The following is a 10,445-nucleotide window of genomic DNA, read 5'->3' as shown; positions in this document are numbered from 1 at the left end:
AGTATTTGTTTCCTAGCTGTTGAATCTGTCGCATAGGAGTGTGATATTGGGACGTTGATATAGAATTGCTACAATAATATGGTAGATACTGTCTTGTAACCGACCTGCTTGGAGTATGAAAAGAGATTACATGTAATAAATCAGGGGTATCAAACATTGCATTAATGATTTTATACAAACAAGTTAAATCGGAAATGATTCTACGATCAGATAATTTTATTAAATTTTATGAACAAATGATGTTATCGTAATTAAGGTTTTCTCTAGGAATGCCCATTTTAAAATTTACGTATCTTAAAAATTTATTTAGGATTCTTTCAATCACATGTGAATGAACCTTATAATTTGGGGACCAAACTGTGGAATTGTATTCTATATGACTCCTTACTAGTGACATATATAATGTTTTTACAGTATTGACATTGTTGAAATCATTAAATACCCTTAAAATAAATCCCAACATTTTCAAAGCTTTATATATAATATAATCAATCTACGAGAATACATAAAAAATAATGTTTATTTTTTCGTTTGTCCCCTATAGACTAAATAATTACTGTACCGCTGACGCTGAAAATAATGTTGTTATTAGTGTCAGGAGTGCTTAGAGAATGATAGCAGAAGTCGGGGACGCCCGAGGAAAACTGGAATAGGAGAGGGCACCTGGAATGAGACAGTCCAAACCATATTAGAAATAAAGATAAAACTAAATAAATGATAGAGTTAATACCTTTTTTAAGACAGTGTCAGGAACTCATCCATTCCTTAAAGAAGGGTCCCTTTTAAAATAGCCAATGTTGAACACTGATAGTAAAAATGTATAAAGAATTAATTGAATTTATATCGGTGTTGCCAGAATTGTCGTTGAGCGAATGTGGTTCTAGTTTTAGGGAGCATGTATCCCAGGTTTGATGAAAAGCGGGTGTTTGTTTGATTTCGTGGAAAAACAAGCAGGTTATTTTTCAGTATTTAGCACAAGCTTGGCTTAGTAAATAACTGGCTTACAATAATAACTTACAAGGAGACTAAAAGTAAGCTTGGTTAAAATTACAAAAAAAAACTTTAATTTTTAAGTGCCAAAATTCAGGTTGCGCCTCTGATTTATACTATTTTAAAAGTAAATCAAATTTAACTCAGGTTTCAAATGAACTGATAAGATTTGAATTTCTCCTTACTTTATAGCTTGTACCCATATTTTTAAGATACTCGGCAACTAATAATTACTGTGTTATAATTTAGTGTGCACAGCATGACTTAGATAAGCTTAATGGAAGTCGAATGTTTGAAAGATGTACGTGAGATATTATAGTATTGGTACAAAACCTGTGCCTTGTGGAACACCGTTAATCGTGAGCTTGGGACAATTATAATGAGAGTTGGGAATTGTGAATTTTTCATACTTACCAAAAGAAATACATAATGCTTGACTAAATTTTTAACACATCTTACTTATACTGATAGTTTAACTCTCTGAAATAAATCTAAAAGAATAACACATGTAACAAAAGTTGAGTAATACTTAATATGAACTAACTGACATGTACCCGGCGTTGCTTGATTTTTTCTTCTTTCAATAAATATAATATCTACGTATTATATATATATATATACCTACCTAACTAACCACCACGCCGTTTCCCCGCAGGAGTAGGCAGAGAGGACGGTCCGCCTAACAACTCGGTCTTACATAGTCTCATACATACTCTTCTATTGTTCTCACTCTTGACATGGCTCGACTCAAGTATCTGATTCATTTGGTCGTGCCATGTCTTCCTCGGGCGTCTCCCACTTCTGCTACCATTCACATTTTCATCGTATATTCTCCTTACACTCCTTTCTTCGCTTATTCGCTCTACATGCCCAAACCATCTAAGCGTCCCTTTCTTGATCTTACTCATTACGCTTACATCAGCCATGCACTCTTTGCGGATCTCCACATTCCTCACACGATCATACATGGTTTTACCACACATACACCTCATGGATCTCATTTCAACAGCATTCAATCTACTTTCATCCTATCTTTGCCAGTTCCATACCTCCATTCCATACATCAGGCTAGGTACCAGCACTCCATTATGGACTGCTTACTTCGCTTCTTTGGACATTTTTTCGTTAGCGCTAACTGCGTTCAGTCCTCCATTAATGGAGTTACCTAGTGAAAACCCTATCAAACTCCATTGTATAGTACAAAGCACACAAACAGACAGACGCCGATAGTGACTTAGTTTTATACTATGTAGAGATTAACCAAGTATCGTTGGGTTATTACTCATTTGGGCAATCGGTTCTTGAAGTGATCTATTTCATTATGAATTTATCCACGTTGAATGAACTGAACCTCACAATTGCTTAAAAGGTGTGAAATGGTTACACGAATATAGCTAAAAGGAAAATGAAAGAAAGTTTAAAAAGGCACAATGGTCCAAGTTCCTTTAGTTTAACCAAATGGTGTTAAAAAAAATGTTACAATAATGATTCTACTATCCTACATAATATTTTAAGACAATTTTATGTACATTTTACTTTCGCTTAACATTTTGAAAGGAATTTTATTTCTGAACATTAATTATCAAAATCGTTCGATTCCTAGTTGTAACCGTTATCTTTTTATGTTCTGTGTCTAGTTATGTTTCATGTTTTGTTTAGATTCATCAATGACGGGTATAACCTTCAAAATAAGTTAAAATAAAAAGTGATTCCTGAGTAAAAATTATGTGCGTTAAAAATTTAAATTATGTTAGACCATAGTGGATGGTATATACTACAGTGTACTAACTCACTATTTGACTTAGTTCTCTAGTGATTTAAGAGAAAATTATATACTATTTTTATTTTAATAAACTAATAAAGTACTTACTAGTACAGCAAAAATATTATCATTAGTTTTACTAGAAATATATATTTTTTTTTATTTCAAATTTGAAAAAAATATTTTTTTACATAGATGAGGGAATTCTAGTTCAATTATATATTATGTAAGTACAGGGTGCGCCAGAGAAACTTACTTATTTGAAAAAATTCCCGACCGTTGAGTTGGGCAGGTAGAGGGGCGGGAGGGGGCGCATCTGGAGGGGGACGTCCCCAAGTTTGTTTCCCATTTTCGTCAGTTGCCATTATGCTGTGGTCTAGAGAGCAGCGGGCCTTCGCCGTAGAGAACTTCTTTTGTAACGGTCGCTCAGTAGTTGCTACGCAACGTGCCTTTCGCGCTCGCTTCGAATGATTTTTCATGGATTTGACTCCATGTGATTTTTTTATGGGGTTATTTGAAATCCCTTATTTATGTCGATCGACCACGGACCATAGATCACCTGAAGAACAACATTCGCGATGCTATTGCCAATATTCCGATTGATATGCTGAGAAGAGTGGACGAGAACTTCAAAAAACGATTTAACCAGTGTATGCGCGATTAGGGTCGCCATTTAAAAGATGTAATTTTTAAGACAGTATGAAAAAAACTTGGTACATTGCATTTTCAAATAAAAAAAGAATTACAACAGTAACTACAGTGCTTTTGTTTTTATTGAACTTTCAAATAAGTGAGTTTTTCTGGCGCACCCTGTATTAAAGTAAATAAATTATTAAGAAACCACACAAGATTTAAACAATATTACTTCTAGATGTAAGTAGTGAACGTATTTTGGATTTAAGGTGAAATTCCTGAATATTTTCGGTATTTTTTAAATTTAATGGAAGGTAATTAAAATAAATTATGCCTAGATAAAGATAGGTATTTTGAATGAACTTAGTGTTAAATTTTGGGGATCTCGGTCGGGCTCTCGGGAGCCTGACGTGTTCTTCGTCGGTCTCACTATCCTTCCCTAATTTATAGGGATATTTAATATATTCCGCCGTTAAAAATACACGTAAATGTGCCTTATTGTCTGTCTGTTACGTTAGTGCAGATATAATAATTTTACGGTGACAGGTGTGGAAGAATTACGAGTTTAAGAATAATTAGCAAGATTGTTTATCCCAAGGGATAGTGTAATTCAGTGTTAGTGAGCCCGAGTCCGGAATTTTTACCAGATGTGGACATCTCATCGGCGGTCGCAGCAACCCGTGTCTCTCGTCACCCCGTACCGATACGTCAACCCCCGGTGCCGCAAAAAAAATGCAGTGTCAGTGAGCCCGAGTTTGGCATTTGATAATTTCTACCAGATGTGGAGACCTCATCGACCGTCACATACCGATATTTCCACCCCCGCTGCCGCCACCATGCTTGCCGTTACCTTTACCGGCTCCGTTATAGACGTCTGTCGGCTATACGACCTGTCCGTGGGTCGGTCACTGATTCGCTCACGACCATCGCCCCTACAAGATGACCCATAAAAAACAATCATCTGGCAATTTCTACACCCCCGCTGCACCGCCCCGTGCCCCTACGCCCTAGGAAGGACGAAATCGAAATGAAGCCGCGTCTTTTGTCTTCTGCCAATATGAACTAGTACAAACAATTATGCAGTGATTAGTGTATTGTTATAGTGATTATAATACTTTTTGTTTTAGAATTAAGTTTTTTTCATTTGGACATCTGGAATAGTTTTGATGGCGTTAGGATTAAGTTAAATATTATACTAATTTGTATGTTAGTGATTTATACCTAAGTATCATTATGTTAGACTAGATAAGCAGTTTGTAGAAGGGAATGGCCGACACAGGTGTCGATGAGGCTCGCTATCCATCACATCGCCAACCCTTCGGTGGCGCAAAGAGGAGGAAGGAACTCGAACAATGTCGAATTGGTACGTGGAATATTAGAGGAGGTATGGAAAGAAAGATGAATGAATTGTGTGACACAATGGTTAGCAAATGTTTGGACATACTTTGTGTAACAGAGAGTATGAAAAAAGGGAGCGGTACAATGCAGCATAACGATAGGCTCGTCATTTGGTCTGGGAGACCAGATACAGAGAGGGCGTGTCAGGGTGTTGCAGCACTACTGTCTCCCAGAATGATTGAATGTATGTTGCAGTATGAATGTGTAAGTCCGAGAATAATGTGGATTAGGTTCAAAATCGGTTTGACAAGGGTGTTTCTTGTTGTTTGTTATGCACCTGTCAATTCTGAGAGTGACGAAGAGAAAGATGATTTTTGGACTGGTGTGAATGATGTGATGAGACTGAAAAATATTAATGAAAGGATTATAATGGCAGGCGATTTGAATGGGTGGGTAGGAATTAGACGTGACGGATTTGAATCGGCCTTAGGTATGTTTGGGGATAAAAGAACGAATGACAACGGGAACAGAATACTTGAAGTATGTTTAGAGTGGAACCTTTTTGTGTCCAATACTTTTTTCGATCATAAAGGTATCCACCAATATACGTGGGAAAGAGGAAATGAGAGGTCAATTATCGATTTTGTAGTAATTGACTCTAGGTTGAGAGCCGTTACCGAGGACACGAGAGTTTTCAGAGGGGCAGAGGTTGAAACTGACCACTTTCTGGTGGTGTCGAGAGTAAACCTCTTTCGCGGTTGGCGCTCTAAAGTGAAAACGGTACTAACTCCAACAAGAATCAAAATAGAAAAACTACAAAACGATAATGAGAGGAGTAAGTATGTGAATTGTGCAGAGATGAGATTGAATGAGAAAAAAATGGATGGTCTAAGCATAGACGAAACATGGAACCACATAAAAGTGAGTCTTTGTGAATCTGCTAGAGAGGTGTGTGGAATAAGTACGCAAGGTAGAAAGAAAGGTGATGCATGGTGGGATGATGATATTAAAGCACTGGTCTCAGAGAAGAAGAAAGCATGGTTATGTCTGATTGCGGCTGGCAGTGCTTCCAGCGAAGAGAAGGATCGAGCGAAAGAAGTATATAAGGAATGTAAGAAAAAAGTAAGAGTTGGAGTGAAAGAACGAAAGAAACGCCTGGAAGAGGAAGAAGGAATGAAAATGACAAACCATTTCCAAGAAAACATTAAGTTGTTTTGGAAGGAAGTCAAAAGGTCCCGGTGTGGCCCTGAAACCGGAAGCATGAAAGTAATAAAATCGAAAGATGGAAAAATGTTGACGAATGAGGAAAAAATAAAAGAGAGATGGATGAAGTATTTCGAGGAAGTCTTTGAAAGCGAAGTGAGTGACAGTGATTCTAGCGGCGAATCAGATATGAACGATGATGGACTGAATGTTACCGAAATTAGCATGGATGAGATAGAAAGATCAATTAAGTATATGAAGAATGGTAAGGCTGTCGGTTTCGACAATATTGCTGCTGAATATTTTAAAGGAGGTAGCCGTATAATTCTCACATGGTTGTGCAATCTTTTTAACCAATGTTTAAAGGAAGGTTACACGCCTTTAGATTGGAGAAGAGCAGTGATCATGCCATTATACAAAGGTAAAGGGTCACGTATGGAATGTGGGAATCATAGGGCTATTAGCCTGCTAAGTTCAGTTGGCAAGCTGTATGGTAGAATTTTGATTGAAAGGGTAAGAAAGGAAACAAAGGATAAAATATGGGATGTGCAAGGTGCTTTTATGAGTGGAAGGGGGTGCATGGACCAGATCTTCTCATTGCGTATGCTCACCGAGAAGTTTCTGGCAAAAAACCAGAAACTTTTCTGTGCCTTTGTAGATCTACAAAAAGCATACGACCGAGTCGACAGGAAAAAGCTATGGAAGGTGTTGTCCAAGTATGGAGTGAATGCGAATCTGACTCAGGCAATTGCGTCTCTATATGAGGGAAGCGTTGCATGTGTTAGGGTGAACGGTGGTTTTACGGAGTGGTTTGATATCACAAAAGGTGTTAAACAAGGCTGCGTAATGTCACCGTGGTTATTCAATCTATACATGGATAATTGTATGCAAGAATTGAAAGATGTGGGATTGGGCGCGAATTTGAGTAATCTGAAAGTATGTTGCCTTTTGTATGCTGATGATGCGGTGCTGATTGCTAATAGTATGGATGATCTGCAGTCTCTCGTGTCTAGGATGAACGAAGTATGCGTGAAGAATGAGTTAATGATGAATGTAAGTAAGTCTAAAGTAATGGTGTTTGAAAGAGAAAGTACGAAAACAGTGTGTAATATAGCTGTGAATGAGGAATACTTGGAGCAGGTGGATGAATTTGTGTATTTAGGAAGCATGTTTACGAGTGATGGGAAGGCTGACAGAGATATTGAAAGAAGAGTAAATGCAGGTAACTCCATTAATGGAGGACTGAACGCAGTTGGCGCTAACAAAAAATTGTCCAAAGAAGCGAAGTTAGCAGTCCACAATGGAGTGCTGGTACCTACCCTGATGTATGGAAGTGAGGCATGGAACTGGCAAAGAAAGGATGAAAGTAGATTGAATGCTGTTGAAATGAGATCCCTGAGGCGTATGTGTGGTAAAACCATGTATGATCGTGTGAGGAATGTGGATATCCGCAAAGAGTGCAAGGCTGATGTAAGCGTAATGAGTAAGATCAAGAAAGGGACGCTTAGATGGTTTGGGCATGTAGAGCGAATGAGCGAAGAAAGGAGTGTAAGGAGAATATACGATGCAAATGTGAATGGTAGCAGAAGTCGGGGGCGCCCGAGGAAGACATGGCACGACCAAGTGAATCAGATTCTTGAGTCGGGCCATGTCAAGAGTCAGAACAATAGAAGAGTATGTATGAGACGATGTATGAATGTGAATGAGGCAAGGAGTGTGTGCCAAGACAGAGTTGTTTGGCGGTCCGTCCTCTCTGCCTACCCCTGCGGGGAAACGGCGTGATGGTTAGTTAGTTAGTTAGTTAGTTAATAGTTTTCTGGTATCTTGCTGATGTATTGAATTGCAAGTTATGAGTATTTGACTGTATTTCTTTGTAAATTTGAAGTATTGAATATTTTTGATACATTTTGTCTACTGTAGGTACTTTGAAAATTGAAAAAAGGATTTCGGTAGAAATCTTTGAACTACTTGAAGTGGGTTCAAAATGTTATTATATGTTCCTCCCCAACCAATAATACCATATTGTAATATAGATTGAACAATCGCATACACTCTTTTTAGGTTTTCTAGTCTAAGAATATTTCTCAGTCTTATAAATATATAAATACATTTCCTTATCCCTTTGACGAGTTCACAAATATGTGTTTTCCATTTAAAATGTTGATCTATATATACACCAAGATATTTGATTTTGGATGTTGGACTAAGGATAGGACAAGTTTGATTGCAGTTAGTTCTGCTACATTTGCGTTGGTGTATTATAATGTTTAACTGTCTTTTAAGATGTCTTCTTTAAAAACTAGTATTTACCTTATTTTTTTTGTGTTATTTTAAAACTTTTGCATATTTCATGATTTAGTTTCTTGATTTGCATCTCTACAGTTACTCTTTTAAAATAACTTAAATTTATATTTGATATTGTATCTCCACAACCATAGAAATGAGATAAAAATACTTATAATACCCACACTCAGGCTTCGCCTTCGTGGGATTTTTTTTTTAATTATGAACATTTATTTCAATATTTTTTATACATTTTTCAATATTTTATGTAACCATGTATGTATAGAAAAAAAAATCAATAATAAATAAAAAAAATAAAAAAAAACTCTTGTTCTGATTTAAATTTATTGATTGAAAATGGGATAAATTTTGTTTTTTCTGTGTTTAAGGAGAGAAGATTTTTATTGAACCAATTGCACATCATTTCAGAGTGGAAGATACTCTCAGTATCGCCCTGGTGTAAGACCACCATTCAGAATTGAAACGTTGCTTGAAATGGCTTTAGCCGTGTTTGGTGACCAGATCTGAATAGCCAGGTACTTCCCCACCTTCCTCTTCCCCATCTCCCTCCCCTCCCCAATACCCTCAGCCTCACATCATACCCCAATTGGGGATGCCATAGTCTCACTGGCTCCAGACGGGAGCAGTTGGGACTCTTGTGCGGTAATACTGTAAAAAAAAAAAAAAAAAAAATCATTGTATAGGTTATATATGTTCTTATTTGTTTGATGTTAATACCATCATACGGGAATAAATTTCTCTAGTTAAGGGTATTAAAAAAAATTCTATTAAATAATATGTAACCATGTTACATTGTATATTTTATGATGCATTTTCATTTGAGTTTATTTCTTGGCTATTTTATATTTAATTGTCAGTTTTACGACCTTATGATTTATTGATTTTGGAGGGTGACAGATTTCGCTATAAGTTCAAAGCGTTTTATAGAACTCGTATTGTTCGCCATACAATCCCATACATACCTGTCACACCTAAAATATGATATTTATACGCGTGGCGAAGATATGCGCTGTGATCTGCTAGCCAGGGCTATATTTGAAAATTATACGATTTGTTAAGGGGCCAGAACAATTAACGGAGCGCCGTAATTACGCTACTGTCATTTGTCAAAGTGACAGATCCCATTTAAAGTAATAATTTTCGGCTGCATTTCCCTATTGATCTGACAAAAATATGTGCGCATAATAAAGCGTAATGTGTCTGAGGATTAAAAAAAATGTTATGAAACAATATTTCATAACTATAGAAATAGACTGAATTATTAGGAAATTAATTCAATACAGGCAACTCAGAGATGGGCGGAAGGGGGAAAGGCGGGCCGTTTCCGTTGGTACTCTTGTTACGGTTTTGCAGGACACCGAATCAGTAATGACATTCACGGGTGTAATTTCGAAGTAGCCTGCAGTGATGAGGCGTACTATGTAACGATTGGAAAGAATATTTTCCCTGATGGATACGGACGCAAATAAAACATTTGTGCAAATCTCCAACCTTTTGGGCGTTCGAGTTTTACGAGAGAGAAACGTAATGGGGTCATAAGCCGCGTGTCGGTACTTTTAGATTCTCATAGTTATCACGGCCATGTCAGTGTTGTTCCTGGTGGAATTTAATTTTTTGCCTTCCTCTACCTCGGGGGAGTTATTACCTAAAATTCTGGGCGGAATCACGAATAATCCGGATGGCCGGAACCTGGACTAATTCGGCTGGGAAATCAACATGGAAGCCATCTCGCAGCCTACCGTTCCCCAAGGGCGCTGTGGTCCGCTTGGAGGCGGCCAACATCACATCGGGACATACGGAGACTTTCCATCATCATCAGCTTTCTACGGACCTCACCGATGGAGCTCGTCAACGCCAGCATTTTCCACATTCCTTTGCCAGGCCTACGATTATCATAGCTAGATAGATTAACACAATGCTGGATCTCGGGTGAGTCGATTCAATCAAATTATGAAATATGCAATTTTAACTATAATTTCTTGGGATCAATTTAAACTATTTTTCATTTTAAACCTGTTCCCTGACTCCTCTACACGGTGCCCTTAATGATAATCAGAACACTGCCCTCCTCCTGAGAATGGAGTTAATTATTTTGCCCGATTAAAAATTGGGTTTTGGCGCACTAATTATAGGAAAGTTTGTCAGATGATTCGTCACCTTATAAAATCGCCGTAACAAAAAGATTAATTATGAGATACTAATTCTCTACAGTTAT

This window comes from Hesperophylax consimilis, chromosome 20 (genome assembly GCF_061612785.1).
Source record: "Hesperophylax consimilis isolate HC1 chromosome 20, BYU_Hcon_1.0, whole genome shotgun sequence".
Taxonomy (NCBI): domain Eukaryota; kingdom Metazoa; phylum Arthropoda; class Insecta; order Trichoptera; family Limnephilidae; genus Hesperophylax; species Hesperophylax consimilis.
Note: the sequence above shows the minus strand (reverse complement) of the source record.